This window comes from Ranitomeya imitator, chromosome 3, assembly GCF_032444005.1.
Source record: "Ranitomeya imitator isolate aRanImi1 chromosome 3, aRanImi1.pri, whole genome shotgun sequence".
Classification (NCBI taxonomy): Eukaryota; Metazoa; Chordata; class Amphibia; order Anura; family Dendrobatidae; genus Ranitomeya; species Ranitomeya imitator.
Genome location: NC_091284.1, coordinates 690,807,253 through 690,828,394, shown reverse-complemented (window position 1 = coordinate 690,828,394; position 21,142 = coordinate 690,807,253). Strand labels below are relative to the sequence as shown.

At 44.2% G+C, this 21,142-nt stretch overlaps 1 protein-coding gene across 3 annotated transcripts in view; it reads left to right on the top strand.

Moving 5' to 3' along the window:
* Nucleotides 1-2,399: 2,399 nt before the first annotated feature.
* Nucleotides 2,400-21,142, top strand: part of STAT6 (signal transducer and activator of transcription 6) — a 254,858-nt gene continuing 236,115 nt past the window's right edge. For 2 of the 3 annotated variants that reach the window (XM_069758541.1, XM_069758542.1), the window contains exon 1: nucleotides 2,473-2,714. The gene's annotated coding sequence lies outside the window, so the exon portion shown is untranslated. Of the gene's footprint in view, nucleotides 2,715-21,142 lie in introns of all 3 variants that reach the window. The other variant, XM_069758539.1, reaches the window with a different exon arrangement.

Below are 21,142 nucleotides of genomic sequence, written 5' to 3'. Positions count from 1 at the left end.
TACTACGTGGCTGAGCAATATACTACGTGGCTGGGCAATATACTACATCACTGGGCAATATACTACGTGGCTGGGCAATATACTACGTGGCTGGGCAATATACTACATCACTGGGCAATATACTACGTGGCTGAGCAATATACTACGTGGCTGGGCAATATACTACATCACTGGGCAATATACTACGTGGCTGGGCAATATACTACGTCACTGGGCAATATACTACGTGGCTGCGCAATATATTACGTCACTGGGCAATATACTATGTGGCTGGGCAATATACTACGTGGTTGGGCAATATACTACGTGGCTGAGCAATATACTACGTGGCTGGGCAATATACTACATCACTGGGCAATATACTACGTCACTGCGCAATATACTACATCACTACATCACATCTCCAGTCCATCCTTAACTCTGCTGCCCGACTAATCCATCTCTCTCCTCGCTACTTCTCCATTTCCCCCCTCTGCAAATCTCTTCACTGGCTCCCATTCCCTCAGCGTATCCAGTTCAAATTGCTAATACTGACCTACAAAGCCATCCACAACCTGTCTCCTCCATATATCTCTGAACTAATCTCTCGATATCTTCCCTCACGTGATCTCCGGTCCTCCCAAGACCTCCTTCTCTCCTCCACACTTATTCACTCCTCATCCAATCGCCTCCAAGACTTCTCCTGAATATCCCCCATCCTCTGGAACTCTCTGCCCCAACACGTCCGACTATCAACCACAGTCGGATCCTTCAGACGGAACCTGAAAACTCATCTCTTCAGGAAAGCCTACAGCCTGCACTGACACCGCTGCTGCCTCATCACTATCGGAGCTACCGCCTCACCAACACCGGAGCTCCTGCAACCCTCAACCTACTGTCTCCTTCCCCATAATCCTGTAGAATGTAAGCCCGCAAGGGCAGGGTCCTCGCCCCTCTGTATCAGTCCGTCATTGTTAGTTTGTTTACTGTATGTGATATTTGTAACTTGTATGTAACCCCTTCTCATGTACAGCACCATGGAATCAATGGTGCTATATAAATAAATAAATAATAATAATAATAATAATAATCACTGGGCAATATACTACGTGGCTGCGCAATATACTACGTGGGCTGTGCAATATACTATGCCACTGAGCACTATACTACGTCACTGGGCAATATACTACGTGGTTGGGCAATATACTACGTGGTTGGGCAATATACTACGTGACTGGGCAATATACTACGTCACTTGGCAATATACTACGTGGCTGGACAATATAGTACGTGGCTGGGCAATATACTACGTGACTGTGCAATATACTACGTGACTGTGCAATATACTACGTAGCTGGGCAATATACTACGTGGGCTGTGCAATATACTACGTGGACATGCATATTCTAGAGTACCCGATGCGTTAGAATCAGGCCACCATCTAGTATATATATATTTTCTAATTTCGCTGTGTTGACTTTTTTGATACAATTTTTAGGTTGTACACTTTTTATCACTCTATTTATGGAGATCCCTAATATCCCTACTAAGAGCCTATATTTATGGTCTAATACACTGTAGGTTTATATTTATTTTCTTGGACCACCATCTACAATATTTATATTTCAATATTTTCCATACATTTTATATAATTGTCCTGATTGGTGCACACAACTTTTTCCAATGTACTGTATTATCTTTTATTCTAGTATAACTATTGTTAATATTCAATAACGATACATTTTTAATGATATAATAATCTTGTCTGGACTTTCATGGTTTATTCCATAGTTTTGGTGGTCGGTGTCTTCTCTCCCTAACCACATTTTCATTGGTAACACCGGGAACAGTCTATTACAACGTCTAATTTATGATTAATATCTTGTAGTCATTGTTACACGAATATTGTTTCCTGAGGTGTTACTATACGCTATAGACCACAAGTATGCAAATTACATACCGTAAATGTGATCATATGATCACATGCTTGCCATCATCAGCCTGCAGTCTCATAGAGTGATTGCAGACTTTTGTCCCAAGCCTGAACAATTATTAATTACACTTTGTAATCAGAGTAATTTGCTTTTTTTTTCAGTATTCCATGCTATATTACAGCTTTATGCTGGATTAACAAATTTTGCAGATTATAAAGTACTGATTTAAAATATTTTAGTATTCCATGTAGAAAAAAATCCTTGCAGTCTATTTTTTTTTACAGGGCCGCCTGCCTTCGTGCTTTACTGTATATAGGCTGTGTGCAAAAGACAGGTCACAGACATGAAAAAAACACAAAGTACACCGAAAACACCGTACAGAAGTCATCCGTCTTTCTACCTGCAGCAAAGAAGAGTTAGAAGTGTAACACTGGGCGTACAAGTATTAGAGGCAGAAACATAATGGGAGTCATTTCCAAGAAAACTGACACACAGAGGAAATTTGTGCAACTTTAAGGGCAGGGCCAAAGCATAAAAAAAGACCAGGCTGAACGCCAATATGCTGTACTAAAATCAGGAAGTGAAAACAAGAAAGAAAAAAAAGACGTAGCAGAAAGCAGGAAGATTCTAACAGTGAGAGAAATTTGAGAATTGCCTTGGCGTTTTCATTGCCAATAATTTATCCATGAGGGTCCTGCTGATTATCGATTGTTGGATGTTAATGGACCTAATCTGAACATATCCAATTAAGGATTCCTGGAAACACAGCAGGCCAAGGGGAAAGAAACTGCTGTGGGGGAGGTAAGATAAACCATGTGAATTCTTGTAGTGTTTTTTCACTGACAGGTTGTGCTTGCATTTTCGTGCCTCTGTCATTATGGCTGCGAGTAGTTTTTCGAACATGTGCATGTGGTAAGATGTCCCCCTTCTTGCACTATTGGGTTAACTCTTCTGATAAGGTTAAAGGAAAGAGTGTCGAGTACTGTTCACATAACGTCTTCCGCATTTTAGATATTTGACGTTGATGTTGTGAAGAGACGGTGTGGGGAGGTCGGACGCGAGATCTGATTGAAATTCTGAAAACATTTTTAGGCCTCGGAAGAATTTCACCAAGTGTCAACCACATTGTGGTGTCAGTAGAGTTACAAAATGGCTAAGGACACATGAAAACGTAGACAAGTGGCTTACTGGAAAGGTCCCTTATGTGTTTTGGGAAACATTTACTATAACACCGCAAAATACTGAGAGAAATGATGATGGCAGATGGTTAGACTCATCTCATGGAATCAGATATAGTTATGGCAGAAGCAGAGATGTGAAAACCGGATAAAACGTCATTATCCTGGCACCGAGAGGGATCCGAAAGTCATAAAATGTGAAAACAAATCAGGTGTTGTACTTGTAGTAAGGCCTCACGCCTACAGGGCTGGGTATAGGACCTGACATGTAGAGCGTCATGTAGAGATATTGCCTCAGGACACCGTATGATGGAGCAATGCTTCTAGGGCAGAATGGCCGCAGAAAACACCACAAGTTTCATTTATGAATTTAGTGTTAATACCTGTGTACACTTCATCTCTGGTTTGGAGCTGTAAATGCCATTACATTAGATAGCTGTATTCTTAGCAAGCTCTTGATACTTTACATTCTAGTTTCAGGATTATCACTTACGACAAATAGAAACAATGTTCAATTAGAAAAAGGGAGAAATGAGAAGTGAGGACAAATTCAAAACAAGAATAGTGCCGTGTAGTGCACACATATTACAGCCATACATTGCAGGTATTTTAACCCTTTACTAACATGTACACCACGAGCATCTGCCTCTAAGGGTGCGTGCCCACGATCATGAATTGCTGCGGTTTTGACGCTTCACATTTATGCTGCATTAAAACGACAGTGGACAAATGTTAAAGCATAGTAGTTTCTAGAAATCCCACGTCCACTATGCGTATACGTGCGCCTGCGGATCACCCACGGACACTGACATGCAGCACCTCTTTAAAGACCGCAGCCTGTCAATTTCTCTTGCGGAGAAGCTAGTCTCCGCAACAGAATTTTAATCCATAGAAATGTATTGCATGCGGTAAATCCGCATGGTTCACTGAACACATGCGTATTTACCTGCGTTCAATAGAAATCAGCATTTTGTACTCAGCAAAAATACGTTGCATCAAAAGCGCTGCTACTTCCGAATTGTGAGCACAAAGCCTAACTGAATAGATAGGAGCTAGATTACTGCTATTTAACTGCTTAAATGTATGTAAATGGTACAATTTGATTGCCAATTAGTGCAACTGTGATGAGATCAAGGGATACCAATGGGTTGCCACAGTTGAAGAACCAGCTACTAGGCCTTACATGATACCTTGATTTATGTCATAGGGACGATTAAGTGCAAGAGGTGCCCAGGATGCTGGGCCGAGAGTCTGATAGCTTCTGTTTGGTCCCGATGTAGAGGAGCTGAGTTTGTTGTGTTGAGCTCTTCCTTCAGGTTAACGGATTTGTCTTCTACTTGGTCCAAGCAAGTCTCGTTCCCACATTCAGTGCTGATGAATTACTGGTACAACAGCATTGATTTCTCTCTTGGGTTACAGGTGCACGAGGAGAACCACTTTGGCTGCGTGGTGCGACTCTTTCCTTCTGGTGCGGTCCTAGTGATTGATCCTGCAGTACTATCTTCTCCTTTGAAGCTGTTAGTTGTTCCTTTAACAGTCTCTCAGAGTCAGAGCACATTATCCTGTCTCTCTCACTCTGGCAAGAGTCTCTCTCTACACTTTTTAAACAGACACTGCCTGCTTCTTGCTTAATGAACATACAGAAAGCTGTAGGGAGAAAAAGTACTAGACCAAGTGCACAAAAATCAGAAGGGAGCATCGTCTTTCAAAGTCACAGTGTAATTTGGTTCTTGACAGGGGCTGACCCCCTACATGCCTCCCCACAACTATCCTGTTGTTAAAAAAAATGTGACCATTATGATGCATGCCATATTTCTGCAATATTTGAGACTTTTTTTACCTGTTCATCCATTCACTGCTCTTTTAAAAAATTGTAGGTCATGGCTAATTTCATTATCTGGTACATGGACAGCCAAATTTATTGATGTATTTGGCGCACATTACTACAGTGGACATTTTTGGTGTAGATGTGTAGACACGGTTTCCAACCTTAATTACTTACATTATTAGCCCATCTATGTGTTGCACGGTAGGCTTAGGCTACTTTCACACTTGCGTTTTTACCAATCCATTGCAATCTGTCGTTTTGGGCAAAAAACGGACCCTGCAAATGTGCTCGCAGGATGCGTTTTTTGCCCATAGACTTGTATTGCCGACAGATTGCGACGGATGGCCACACATCGCGTCCGTCGTGCACTGGATCCGTTGTGTTTTGGCGAACCGTCATCACAAAAAAAGTTTAATGTAAATGTTTTTTCTTACGTCACGTCCACCCCCTCCTCCCCGGGACATAGACTGGGCAGTGGATGCGTTGCAAAACTGCCAGTAGGAGGGACCCAGGGCCAACCGCACCAGCATATGGTCTCACAAGGGGTCTGAGGATCTCATCTCGGTGCCTAATGGCAGTCAGGCTACCTCCGGCGAGCATTTGGAGGGCTGTGCGGCCCTCCAAAGAAATGCAATCCCACACCATTACTGACCCACTGCCAAACCGGTCATGCTGAAGGATGGTGCAGGCAGCAGATTGCTCTCCATGGCATCTTCAGACTCTGTCACATCTGTTACATGTGCTCAGTGTGAACCTGCTTTCATCTGTGAAGAGCACAGGGTGCCAGTGGTGAATTTGCCTGGTGTTCTGTATCAAATGCCACCTGCACGGTGTTGGGCTGTGAGCACAACCCCTATCTGTGGACGTCGGGCACTCAGACCATCCTCATGGAGTCAGTTTCTAACCATTTGTGCAGACACATGCACATTTGTGGCCTGCTGGAGGTCATTTTGCAGGGCTCTGGCAGTGCTCCTCCTGTTCCTCCTTGCACAAAGGCTGGGGTAGCGGTCCTGCTGCTGGGTTGTTGCCCTCCTATGGCCCCCTCCACGTCTCCTGGTGTGCTGGCCTGTCTCCTGGAAGCACCTCCAGCCTCTGGACACTACGCTGACAGACACAGCAAACCTTCTTGCCACAGCTCGCATTGATGTGCCATCCTGGATGAGATGCACTACCTGAGCCACTTGTGTGGGTTGTAGAGTCCGTCTCATGCTACCACTAGTGTGAAAGCCCAACTAACATTCAAAAGTGACCAAAACATCAGCCAGAAAGCATTGGTACTGAGATGTGGTCTGTGGTCCCCACCTGCAGAGCCACTCATTTATTGAGTGTGTCTTGATAAATTCCAATAATTTCCATCTGTTGTCTATTCCATTTGCACAACAGCATGTGAAATTGATTGTCAGTCAGTGTTGCTTCCTAAGTGGACAGTTTGATTTCACAGAAGTTTGATTTACTTGGAGTTATATTCTGTTGTTTAAGTGTTCCCTTTATTTTTTTTGAGCAGTGTATATCTATTATTATTACATTTAATGGGAACTGGTTAGTAACTTTATATTTTCCTAAGTTATGAATGTATTGATAACAGGGCTCATGCAGACGAGCGCATTTTGGCTCTGAGTGTGATCCGACTAAACATCGGATTGCACTCAGCGCAATTTTAGCCTATGGGGTCATTATATGTCTGATTTTGTTCATCAGTCTGTCCAAGGACAAAAAATCGTTGCATATCTAAGTTGGATCCAATATTCGGATTGCTACTGGCCATGCAAGTCAATGAGTCAGTGGAAACCATCACACTGCACTCAGATGTCACCTGAGTGTGGTCTAATTTCCACAGAGTGACAGAAGGGAAAAAATAGAGCAATTCCATTTCTCCATCTTCTCCTCATCCGAGAATATCGGATGACTCATGAGTAAGAGTGCCTAGTGCAGTCGAAACGCGTCGACTGGGTCATGTCGACCATGTACATTTTTCTTTTGTATGCACTATAATTTCTTTTCAAAAAGAAAAAGAAAAGGAAAATCCAGTCCTGTTGAGCCGGACTCCAATTTTTTCTATTTTCCTTGATGTGAGGCCAGGGCAAGGCCGGTGTCTGAGCCCAGGTGGATGAGCATAGAGCAACTGGGTGAGCTGGAATCAAGTTTCTAACATCGGATCACACTATGATCACACTGATCAATCGCTTATCAAAGTCTGATCAGGGTGTGATTAGATTGATTGACCCGATTCTCTCTGATGAGTGAATCTACGGCCATCTGTCACTGTCCTTATTGTTAATTATAAAATGACTAGATGGCAGCCCGATTCTAAAGAATCGGGAGTCTAGAATCCATATATACTTGAAATTCGGCAGGAGCTTGAAGAGCAACGTCACTGGGCCCGCCTCCACGTAGTAGAGACTTGCTGTGAGGTAAAAATTCAAAAATCACACCAAAATGGCGGGCGGAGTGTGTCACAGTACGGCACATTTCTGATTGGTCGCTCGCAGCAGGCGGCAACCAATCAGACACTGGACACTGTTGAAGTCACTTATCTCCGGACATTAGCTCCGGACATTAGCTCCGGACATTAGCAGGAAGTAGTATTCTAGGCAATTATATATTAGATGCTAGTCACAAATCATAATAATAGTCAAACAAAAAAAAAATGCGAAAAAATATTCCAACCATATTTATAATAATCAAGAAAAATAATTTATTGAAAAAACAGGTGCAGACAAGAAACAAGAGGGGGGTTACACCCACTAGCACATGGGAAAGAGACACTCGGGGGACATTATCTAAAATATCAAAAAAGGCTTAGCAGGTCATATTCAATGCTACGATATGTGATCACAAATATTGCGCATCAATATTCTCACCCCTTGAGAAAGGCTATTTTCGCCAAAACGCGTGTCAGGGAGGACGCTCGTGGACTTACTCCTGACCAATTATGAGTAATGATACCAATTGACTTTTGTGTAATATTGATCCACATGTTGGGAGTTAGATGTTGACTCATTAGGCCTTGCGGGGGATGTGCAATATTTGTGATCACATATATAATTAGTACAGTGTATGTGCAGCTTACTGTACATGTATTTAATGAATAAAAGATTATTTTTCTGAAAAAAATTGTGTGGGCTCCCACGTAATTTTCCAAACAAGCAGATGGAAAGCTGATGGCTGGGGGCAGATGTTTATAGCCTGGGAAGGAGGTAATACCTATGGAACTTTCCAGGCTATTTATATCAGCTCACATCTGTATACTTAACCTTTACTAGCTATTAAAATGTGCACACCCCTAAAAAAAATGAAGTAGGGTCCCATTATAATTAATAACCAGCAAATGCTAGGCAGACAGCTGAGGGCTGATATTAATAGCCGAGGAAGGGGCCATGGATTTTTCCCTCCAGGCTAAAAACATCAGCTCTCAGCCACCCCAGAAAAGGCACATCTATTAGATGCACTAATTCTGGCACTTAGCTTCGCTCTTCCCACTCGTCTTGATGTGGTGGCAAGTGGGGTTCATATTTGTGGGTTTGATGTCTCCTTTGTATTGTCAAGTGAAATCAAGCCCAGAGGTTAGTAATGGAGAGGTGTCTATAAGACACCCCTATTACTTACCTCATAGTCATATTGTATAAAAATAAAGTCCTTTAATTGAAAAAATGACATAGACTTTTAACCCCTATCTGACCTTGGACGGGATACTACGTCCAAGGTCAGATCCCTTGCTTTGATGCAGGGCTCCGCGGTGAGCCCGCATCAAAGCCGGGACATGTCAGCTGTTTTGAACAGCTGACATGTTCCCGTAATATAAAGGCACAGATGATTGGCCTCGGGGAGACCAAAACATCCAACACCGTGGAGACACCATCACGTGTTTCTCAACGCAGTGATTCCAGAACACTGCCCCCATCCCTTATGGGAAATATGCAGATGCATGAAAAGAAGCTGCGGAGACACCATCACGTGTTTCTCGACGCAAGCAGTGAATAGCCAGGCCTTTCCCCGGGAAGGAACAACCACGGGAAGGGCAGCATCCTATGAAGGAAAGCCACCTATGCCAAGCATGGTATCCATCCACAGACAGCTGTTTCGGGGTTTTTGCCCCTCATCAGTGTGGATTAGGAATCTGGCTATTAGGAGCAGTGCCTAGTAAAAAGGCTATAAAGGCACAGATGATTGGCCTCAGGGAGACCAAAACATCCAACGCCTTTATAGCCGTTTTACTAGGCAATGCTCCTAATAGCCAGATTCCTACTCCACACTGATGAGGGGCAAAAACCCCGAAACAGCTGTCTGTGGATGGATACCATGCTTGGCATAGGTGGCTTTCCTTCATAGGATGCTGCCCTTCCCGTGGTTGTTCCTTCCCGGGGAAAGGCCTGGCTATTCACTGCTTGCGTCGAGAAACACGTGATGGTGTCTCCGCAGCTTCTTTTCATGCATCTGCATATTTCCCATAAGGGATGGGGGCAGTGTTCTGGAATCACTGCGTTGAGAAACACGTGATGGTGTCTCCGCGGTGTTGGATGTTTTGGTCTCCCTGAGGCCAATCATCTGTGCCTTTATAGCCTTTTTACTAGGCACTGCTCCTAATAGCCAGATTCCTACTCCACACTGATGAGGGGCAAAAACCCCGAAACAGCTGTCTGTGGATGGATACCATGCTTGGCATAGGTGGCTTTCCTTCATAGGATGCTGCCCTTCCCGTGGTTGTTCCTTCCCGGGGAAAGGCCTGGCTATTCACTGCTTGCGTCGAGAAACACGTGATGGTGTCTCCGCAGCTTCTTTTCATGTTCCCGTAATAGGCGCGGGCAGAATCGCGATCTGCCCGCACCTATTAACTAATTAAATGCCGCTGTCAAACGCAGACAGCGGCATTTAACTACCGCTTCCGGCCGGGCGGCTGGAAATGATGGCATCGCCGACCCCCGTCACATGATCGGGGGTCGGCGATGCATCTCCATTGTAACCATAGAGGTCCTCGAGACCTCTATGGTTACTGATCCTCGGCAGCTGTGAGCGCCACCTTGTGGTCGGCGCTCACAGCACACCTGCATTTCTGCTACATAGCAGAGATCAGCAGATCGCTGCTATGTAGCAGAGGCGATCGCGTTGTGCCTGCTTCTAGCCTCCCATGGCTATTGAAGCATGGCAAAAGTAAAAAAAAAAATTGAAAAAAATGTTAAAAAAATAAAAAAAATATAAAAGTTTAAATCACCCCCCTTTCGCCCCAATCAAAATAAATCAATAAAAAAAAAAATCAAATCTACACATATTTGGTATCGCCGCGCTCAGAGACGCCCGATCTATCAATTAAAAAAAAACTTTAACCTGATCGCTAAACAGCGTAGCGGGAAAAAATTCGAAACACCAGAATTATGTTTTTTTGGTCGCCGCGACATTGCATTAAAATGCAATAACAGGCGATCAAAAGAACGTATCTGCGCCGAAATGCTATCATTAAAAACGTCATCTCGGCACACAAAAAATAAGCCCTCAACCGACCCCAGATCACGAAAAATGGAGACGCTACGAGTATCGGAAAATGGCGCAATTTTTTTTTTTTTTTTGCAAAGTTTGGAATTTTTTTTCACCACTTAGATAAAAAATAACCTAGTCATGTTAGGTGTCTACGAACTCGTACTGACCTGGAGAATCATAATGTCAAGTCAGTTTTAGCATTTAGTGAACCGAGCAAAAAAGCCAAATAAAAAACAAGTGTGGGACTGCACTTTTTTTGCAATTTCACCGCACTTGGAATTTTTTTCCCGTTTTCTAGTACACGACATGCTAAAAACAATGATGACGTTCAAAAGTACAACTCGTCCCGCAAAAAATAAGCCCTCACATGGCCAAATTGACGGAAAAATAAAAATGTTATGGCTCTGGGAAGGAGGGGAGTGAAAAACGAACATGGAAAAACGAAAAATCCCATGGTCATGAAGGGGTTAATAAATCCTAAATAATTAGACCATACTTACTGCATTGCCCATTCCAGTGACGCCATGGTCTCCTGCAAGAGAATTAAAATATTAAACAATATCCCTCACCTGTCTGCTGTGAAGATGATAATCAATTTGTCCCACGACAGGTCTAGCTCTGCTACATCTAGATGGCAGGCTGCATGGTTGCATGATGGGGAACTCCTTAACCTTCAACTGACGTCCGCCCTTTGCACTCAAGCTGATGTCAGATAAGTGAAGTGAGTTAATTGGCTGTGAACTACCAGGACCTTTCTGACAGCAACGTGAGCGTGACAACCTTTTCACGCTCGCGGTGATGTAAGACAAGTTATAGGAATTCATCACGAGACACTGAGCAGCGGTAGCATACGCTGTTCAGTGTCTCTGTTGGATAACAGGCTGTATTGTCGCATCATGCAACCATCCAGCCTGTCATCTAGATGAAGCAGTAACAGGCTGGGAGGTCACATCCTGCTGTCCTTGACTTTTCTGCAGCAAAAACGCTGCAAAAAATGTTATCTGTAGTTTTGGTGCGTTTTTGCAGCGTTTTTTCACTGTCCATTTAAGTCAATAGGTGAAAAACGCTGAAAAAGCGCTGAAAGAAGAAAACATTTTCAGACCAGTTTGCTGTCTTTCATTCCAACTGTTGGTTGGAGACATTGTGGCACTCCATTCTCTGATAGATACCGCCAGTAACCACTAGGCCCCATTAACTTGAATGGCATCTATCAGTTTCTGTTGTTTTGATGGGAATAACAATGGAATGAATAATTAGACAATGAGGGAACTGCTTAAATTCCAGTTTTGCTGCATTAGCAAAAAGAATCCCACTTAGGCCGGGTTCACAATAGCGTTTCTGTGCGCAACGTATGATCCGCATACATCCACATGCATCATGCATACATATGTTTAACATGGTGTATGCAGAGACATGCGTTTGCATGTGTTCGCATGCGGATGCGTATGCATGCATCGTTTTGCGGTGTGTAGCGGTTTCCGGCGAACGCAACATGTTGCATTTTTTGAGGCGTCAAATATTGCGCAATAATGCGCACGCGGAAGATTGAGGATGAGTGCGTAAAAAACGCAATACTGTCTATGGGAACGCATTGGTACGCAAGGACATGCGCACGCATGCGTTCTATACACATGCGTACTTTAGACTGCGCATGTCCAGGAAATGATGTCACCAACTCCACCATGCGCATAAAAAATGCAAACGCATGCCAAAACGCATTTAAATGCATGCACACGCAGTGGTTTTTTTTTCATCATGCGCAAGATGATGCGGAAGCATAAGCATGATGCCCTTGCATGCGTTTTGGCATGCGTTTGCACATACAGATGATACGCTGCGCACAGAAACGCTAATGTGAACCTAGCCTTAGTGCGTTGGTGGATAGAATATGGAAAATAACCAGTAACAGACTAGTGAAGTTACTTGATTGCATGTTCTGCTTTTTGACAAATATCAGATTCCTTCATGATTCGAAAACAACAGCTGTAAATAGTATATAGAAGAAATGAACCTTCAGAATCTCACTTTCTCTTTCTATTTCATAATTGATTTTTGACTTTAGCCAAAAGAGTGAGACACTAAATCCCTATGGGCTAAACACATTTCTGGGAACATCCTGAACTGGGGTCTCAATGTTTTCTTGAGACATAAATGTACAAACAACTTGTTTCCACCAATGTATCATTACATAAGTCACAGACACTTGCCTCACTTATTAGCAATATGTATGCCAGATTCTCTCCTGGTCCCAGTTTATTCGAATCTATAATACTGCCCAAAATATATCACTATAGGACTACATTTTAGCAGAGACAATAGTATTGATTAGGGTATAATTTAAAACATCAAAACGTAAAGGGATATTCATATTTCATAGAATGACGGTGCATATGCCATCAGGTCATCATGATCAGTGGGTTACAAGCACTTGGATCATGTATCTTGAGAATGCATGGGCTGCAATGCTAATCTGACTGCAGACTTGTGAATCTTCACATCATGTGCACTGCTAGCACTGTACGGTGACGGTGCTGGGAGTGGCCGTCTTGTGATCGCACATATGCAATATGCGTACTTCTGACCACATTCCGGATGTGATGAGCGCAGCCTCGCACAATGCATGTGTATTGAGTGAGACAAGAAACAGTCTAGTCAGAATGTGGCTGAGAGCGTGCATATCGCCAACACCGGAGGACCCTCATGGTGCACAGTACGCGGGAAGAGAAGACTCACAAGTCTGCAGTCACATAGTCACACAGAGTGACTGTAGACTTGTAGTTTAAGACTGGACAGCCACTTTTCTATATATCTGTTCTGTTAATATCTTAAAATCACTGATTACTTTTTTTTATATTTGTTTTCCTTTGGCCAATTGAAATATATATATTTGGTTATAAACACCAAAGATGGACATGTCATAGTTCAAAAGTGTTCTGGTGTGTGTATCATCAGAGGTCAATATATTGTTACAGTTTCTTTTTTACACTTCTGTAAAAAAATACTAATTTTGGAACTGAAAAGGAGAACGCAAATTATGTTTTTTTTCTGTAATAGCCGGTGACTCTAGACCACTACTATACACTTTAGACGAAAGTCACATGAAGCCTCTAATATTTGTGGGGGGCTCCTGACTCTCTTCAGACATCATTCAACAGCCAATCCTATTGTTTTCTCTGAAGAAAAGCAGCTGCCAGAGGAGTCTGCCAGTGACTCTCATAGAGGACACAGAGAGCTCAGTGTTTCTGAGTATGGTGAATTCTGGACAGATGTTGGTCAAATGATTGTTCGGATGATGGTTATTTAACGTCTAATGAGAACTCAAAATCCTTGTCCATTTACCGTTTATACTCATATATAAGCCGAGATTTCAGCACATTTTTTTGTGCTGAAAACACCCCCCTCGGCTTATACACGAGTCATTGTCCAGAAAGCCAGTGGGGGAGGGGGAGTGGAGCGGCGGAGCAGCGGCTGTGACATCATACTCGCCCTCATCGCGCCGTCGCTGAACGTTCCTGCATCTCCGTTATCCCGATGCAGTTGAGTGCATATTCATTACCTTAATGAGTAGTACCAGGTGATGTAAGACAGGTTATAGGAATTCATCTCGAGACACTGAGCAGCGGTAGCACACGCTGCTCAGTGTCTCTGTTGGATAACAGGCTGTATTGTCGCATCATGCAACCATCCAGCCTGTCATCTAGATGTAACAGTAACAGGCTGGGAGGTCACATCCTGCTGTCCTTGACTTTTCTGCAGCAAAAACGCTGAAAAAAATGTTACCTGTATTTTTGGTGCGTTTTTGCAGCGTTTTTTTCACCACCCATTTAAGTTAATAGGTGAAAAACGCTGAAAAAGCGCTGAAAATTTTCAAACCAGTTTGCTGTCTTTCATTCCAACTGTTGCTTGGAGACATTGTGGCACTCCATTCTCTGATAGATACCGCCAGTAACCACTAGGCCCCATTAACTTGAATGGCATCTATCAGTTTCTGTTGTTTTGATGGGAATAACAATGGAATGAATAATTAGACAATGAGGGAACTGCTTAAATTCCAGTTTTGCTGCATTAGCAAAAAGAATCCCACTTAGGCCGGGTTCACAATAGCGTTTCTGTGCGCAGCGTATGATCCACATACATCCACATGTGTCATGCATACATATGTTTAACATGGTGTATGCAGAGACATGCGTTTGCATGTGTTCGCATGCGGATGCGTATGCACGCATCGTTTTGCGGTGTGCAGCGGTTTCCGGGGAACGCAACATGTTGCATTTTTTGAGGCGTCAAATATTGCGCAATAATGCGCATGCGGAAGATTGTGGATGAGTGCATAAAAAATGCATTACTGTCTATAGGAACGCATTGGTGCGCAAGGACATGCGTTCTATACACATGCGTACTTTAGACTGCGCATGTCCAGGAAATTATGTCACCAACTCCACCATGCGCATAAAAAATGCAAACGCATGCCAAAATGCATTTAAATGCATGCACACGCAGTGTTTTTTTTTTTTCATCATGCGCAAGATGATGCGTAGGCATAAGCATGATGCCCTTGCATGCCTTTTGGCATGCGTTTGCGCATACAGATGATACGCTGCGCACAGAAACGCTAATGTGAACCTAGCCTTAGTGCGTTGGTGGATAGGATATGGAAAATAACCAGTAACAGACTAGTGAAGTTACTTCATTGCATGTTCTGCTTTTTGACAAATATCAGATTCCTTCATGACTTCGAAAACAACAGCTGTAAATAGTATATAGAAGAAATGAACCTTCAGAATCTCACTTTCTCTTTCTATTTCATAATTGATTTTTGACTTTAGCCAAAAGAGTGAGACACTAAATCCCTATGGGCTAAACACATTTCTGGGAACATCCTGAACTGGGGTCTCGATGTTTTCTTGAGACATAAATGTACAAACAACTTGTTACCACCAGTGTATCATTACATAAGTCACAGCTCCTCTACCGCTGGGGCCAAGTACAGACACTTGCCTCACTTATTAGCAATATGTATGCCAGATTCTCTCCTGGTCCTAGTTTATTAGAATCTATAATACTGCCCAAAATATATCACTATAGGACTACATTTTAGCAGAGACAATAGTATTGATTAGGGTATAATTTAGAACATCAAAACGTAAAGGGATATTCATATTTCATAGAATGACGGTGCATATGCCATCAGGTCATCATGATCAGTGGGTTACAAGCACTTGGATCATGTATCTTGAGAATGCATGGGCTGCAATGCTAATCTGACTGCAGACTTGTGAATCTTCACATCATGTGCACTGCTAGCACTGTACGGTGACGGTGCTGGGAGTGGCCGTCTTGTGATCGCACGTATGCAATATGCGTACTTCTGACCACAATCCGGATGTGATGAGCGCAGCCCCGCACAATACATGTGTATTGAGTGAGACAAGAAACAGTCTAGTCAGAATGTGGCTGAGAGCGTGCATATCGCCAACACCGGAGGACCCTCATGGTGCACAGTACCCGGGAAGAGAAGACTCACAAGTCTGCAGTCACATAGTCACATAGAGTGACTGTAGACTTGTAGTTTAAGACTGGACAACCACTTGTTCCGTTTCTATGTATCTGTTCTATTAATATCTTAAAATCACATATTATTTTTTTTTTATATTTGTTTTCCTTTGGCAAATTGAAATATATGTTATAAACACCAACGATGGACATGTCATAGTTCAAATGTGTTCTGGTGTGTGTATCATCAGAGGTCAATATATTGTTACAGTTTCTTTTTTACACCGGGGACTCTAGGCCACTACTATACACTTTAGACGAAAGTCACATGAAGCCTCTAATATTTGTGGGGGGCTCCTGACTCTCTTCAGACATCATTCAACAGCCAATCCTATTGTTTTCTCTGAAGAAAAGCAGCTGCCAGAGGAGTCTGCCAGTGACTCTCATAGAGAACACAGAGAGCTCAGTGTTTCTGAGTATGGTGAATTCTGGACAGATATTGGTCAAATGATTGTTCGGATGATGGTTATTTAACGTCTAATGAGAACTCAAAATCCTTGTCAATTTACCGTATATACTCATATATAAGCCGATATATAAGCCGGCTTATACACGAGTCATTGTCCAGAAAGCTAGTGGGGAGGGGGAGTGGAGCGGCGGAGCAGCGGCTGTGACATCATACTCGCCCTCCTCGCGCCGTCGCTGAACGTTCCTGCATCTCCGTTATCCCGATGCAGTTGAGTGCATATTCATTACCTTAATGAGTAGTACCAGGTGACTGCTCAGAACTGGAAGCGTTGCCGTACCGCGACAACGGAGATGCAGGGACCGCGCTAGGAGGGTGAGTATGATGGGGGAGAACAGGGGAGGACAGGGGATGATGGGGTAGGACGGGGGGGGGGAGCCGAGCCAAGCCATGCATACAAGGATGGGACAGGGAGCCCAGCCATGCATACAAGGATGGGACGAGGGAGCCCAGCCATGCATAGAAGGAGGGGACCAGGTGAGCCATGCATACAACATGGAGATCCACACAGTGCAGGACAGGATGGGGGGACAATGCATACCTGGCTTACACTCGAGTCAATAAGCTTGCTTATACTCGAGTCGGCTTATACTCGCGTATATACGGTAATTCATTTTCTTTTCTGATTATGGCATTGTCTGTGAATTATAGTTTATAAGCCCCTCGTGGATTTTAGGCAGATTTTATTTGGTACTGTACAACGATATCTACTGGATGAATGGACTGAATTGTGCAGCAGATTTTTGAATAGTTGTTTTGCATCAGCAGACAGGTGCTGTTAAAGGATTGCCAATTGGTAAACATGTTTGCTGGTTGATAATTGTTTAATTGCCTGTTTAGACGGGCAGACCATGCTTCAGATGCGCACAGAATGATTAGTAATAGATTTGTGACCTTCGTCAGTTACAGGAGGTTATTAAAGATTGCCTTGTGCAGGCGTGTACTACGGAGGACAGAGAATGAACTTCAATCCAATATTGCAGCCAGCATGCAGCCAGCGGGTAAGGAAAGGGTGAATCAAACACCCGAAAACCCCGCCTCCATGGCTGAAGATTGTTCCCTCCAAATTCAGGTGACAGAGTCCCTTTAATAACCTCCTGTAACTGATGAAGGTCACAATTAACCAAAACGTTTTCGTGTATTTACTACAATAAATTTTTCCTGCTGCATCTTACCTAAAGTTGAGTGCTAGGTCTCTTACTACAAATACTGCTAGTGTGACGGCAGCCTTAGGCTACTTTCACACTAGCGTCAGTACGGGGCCGTCGCGCTGCGTCGGCCCGACGTGCCGACGCATGCTGTGCAAGCGCCGCACAACGGGGGCAGCGGATGCATTTTTCCAGCGCATCCGCTGCCCCATTGTGAGTTGCGGGGAGGTGGGGGCGGAGTTCGGCCGCGCATGCGCGGTCGGAAATGGCGGACACAGCGCAGCAAAAAACGTTACATGTAACGTTTTTTGCTGCTGACGGTCCGCAACAACACGTCGCAATGCGTCGCTAATGCTAGTCAATGGAGAAAAACGCACCCTGCAATCAATTTTGCAGGATGCGTTTTTTCTCCTAAACGACGCATTGCGACGTGCAGTGCACGACGCTAGTGTGAAAGTAGCATTACACAGAGAGAAAAAGGTCACAGCAGGCTGCTGCATGGGTGTAGCGTTGTGTCAAATTGGAGTGGTAAAACAGGTGTGCAAAAACACATGCGCAGCTAAATATCTACATTTTAAATATATAGTTTTTTTTTTTTCACAAAAAAAAATTCAACCAATTCCCAAAAAGGACAACATAAATGCTAAGTAGGTACACGGACAAAAAGCCAGCACCAGCACACGGTGTACAGATTTATTTACCTATAAAGTACTATTAATTTCCACAACACTTTATAGACATCATTATCACTGTCCCCATAGGGGCTCACAATCTAACTGTTTATCAGTATGACTTTTGGAGTAAGGGTACCGTCACACAGTGGCACTTTGATCGCTAGGACGGCACGATCCGTGACGTTCCAGCGATATCGTTACGATCTCGCTGTGTCTGACACGCTACTGCGATCAGGGACCCCGCTGAGAATCGTACGTCGTAGCAGATCGTCTGAAACTTTCTTTCGTCGCTGGATCTCCCGCTGACATCGCTGGATCGGCGTGTGTGACGCCGATTCAGCGATGTCTTCACTGGTAACCAGGGTAAACATCGGGTTACTAAGCGCAGGGCCGCGCTTAGTAACCCGATGTTTACCAGCGTAAATGTAAAATAAACAAACACTACATACTTACCTTCAGCTGTCTGTCCCCGGCGCTCTGCTTCTCTGCACTCCTGCATCCTGTGTCAGCGCCGGCCAGCAAGAAAGCACAGCGGTGACGTCACCGCTCTGCTTTACGGCTGACCGGCGCTGACAGTGCAGAGGAGAGCACAGCGCCGGAGGACAGACACGGAATGTAAGTATGTAATGTTTTTTTTTTTTACGTTTACGCTGGTAACCAGGGTAAACATCGGGTTACTAAGCGCGGCCCTGCACTTAGTAACCCGATGTTTACCCTGGTTACCCGGGGACTTCGGGATCGTTGGTCGCTGGAGAGCTGTCTGTGTGACAGCTCTCCAGTGACCAAACAGCGACGCTGCAGCGATTGACATCGTTGTCGTATCGCTGCAGCGTCGTTTCAGTGTGACGGTACCCTAAGGCAGGAAAAACAGAGGGAGAACAAATTACTTGCAGATATTGTCCTTGGTGATATTTGATCCCAGAACCTAAGCACTGTAAAGATAAATTGTTAACCACTGAGTCACTCTGCTGCCTAAAGATATTAAAGTTCTTTACAACACACACACTTTGTGAGGGAAGACCGTGGTAGTTAAATGCCTCTATTTTAGGGAATTTTTTTTTCATACTATTAAAAAACAACAATTTCCACTTTGACAAAAACGATTGCACAAGAAATGATTCACACTGATTGCAGGTTTTTTATATATAAATATTGTTCTGCCTTGCTTCTGCTTTCTACTGCAATAAAAATTAAGAAAAAAATGGTGTAATTGTAATTCAAATGCAGTGTAGGACAGATCTCCGCTACAGGATATCTCTGATCAATCATACTAAGTTTGTCCCTGCTTCTCTCAGTGCAATGGTAGGTTCATATGAGCATGAAAAAACGGGCAGTACTAGGATCAATATTATTCAATATGGTTGTTCACATGAGTGTTTTTTTCACATCCGTATAGTATCTGCGTTTTTACAGATACATTGAAAGTCTTTAACATAGGAAACTGTAACTGGGACTTGTAAATTATTAACTGCTGCTGTAAAAATATGGATCTCATTTGGATTGCACATGTGTGGCAAGTGAGAAAAAAATAGTCTGAATTATCTAGTTGGAAATGCTTGAGTGAAGCCAGCTCTACAATTGCTCACACTGATGTATAATATGGAGGAGTATAATGTGAGAAAATTTTGCACTTTAACCAGTAATATTTAGGCTAGGTTCACATTGCGTGAGGGCAATCCCTTAAGCGCATAGCGCTAGCGGATTGCGCTAACGCAATGTTTGTTTAGGGTCCGCGTTCGGCGTCCCTGCTAGCGCAGATCCCCGATCTGCGTGAGCGAGGGACGGACCTTGGATGCACCTCGGACGCTGCAAGCAGCGTCCGAGGTCCGTCGCAAAAGAACAGCACATCGCTAGCGCGTGCCGAAAATGGCATGCGCTAGCGATGCGCTACAGCAAAAAATCACATTGCTGTCAATGGGTGCGCTAACGGACCCGTTGCATGGCATTAATTGCGACATTTTCGCCGTGCAATGCAGTCCGTTAACCCATTAACGCAATGTGAACCTAGCCTTAGGCCGGTTTCACACGTCAGTGGCTCCGGTACGTGAGGTGACAGTTTCCTCACGTACCGGAGCCACTGACACACGTAGACACATTAAAATCAATGCATCTGTGCAGATGTCATTGTTTTTTTGCGGACCGTGTCTCCGTGTGCCAAACACGGAGACATGTCAGTGTTCGTGGGAGCGCACGTATTACACGGACCCATTAAAGTCAATGGGTCCGTGTAAAACACGTAACGCACACGGACGTTGTCCGTGTGCAGTCCGTGTGCCGTGCAGGAGACAGCGCTACATTAAGCGCTGTCCCCCCCACTGGTGCTGAAGCCGCAATTCATATCTTCCCTGCAGCAGCGTTTGCTGTAGAGAAGATATGAACAATTGTGTTTAAAATAAAGATCTATGTGCCCCCCGCCCTCCCACCCCCTGTGCGCCACTCCCCCCCACCACCCCACCCCCCACTGTTCTGAAAATACTCACCCGGCTCCCTCGCTGGCGCTGCTTCCTGTTCTGGCAGCATCTTCTACTGTATCAGCGGTCACGTGGTGCCGCCGATTACAGTCATGAATATGCGGCTCCACCTCCCATAGGGGTGGAGCCGCATATTTATTACTGTAAATGAGCGGCCCCACGTGACCGCATACAGGAGAAGATGCGGCCAGAACAGGAAGCAGCGCCGGCGAGGGAGCGAGCTGGGTGAGTATTTTCAGAACAGCGGGGGGGAGGGGTGGGGTGCGCACAGGGGGTGGAAGGGCGGGGGGCACATAGATCTTTATTTTAAACACAATTATTCATATCCTCTCTACAGCAAACGCTGCTGCAGGGAAGATATGAATCGCGGCTTCAGCACCAGATGCTGGTACGTGTGGTACCCAGCACGGTGCGTGTGGTACCCAGTGGGCACACGGGC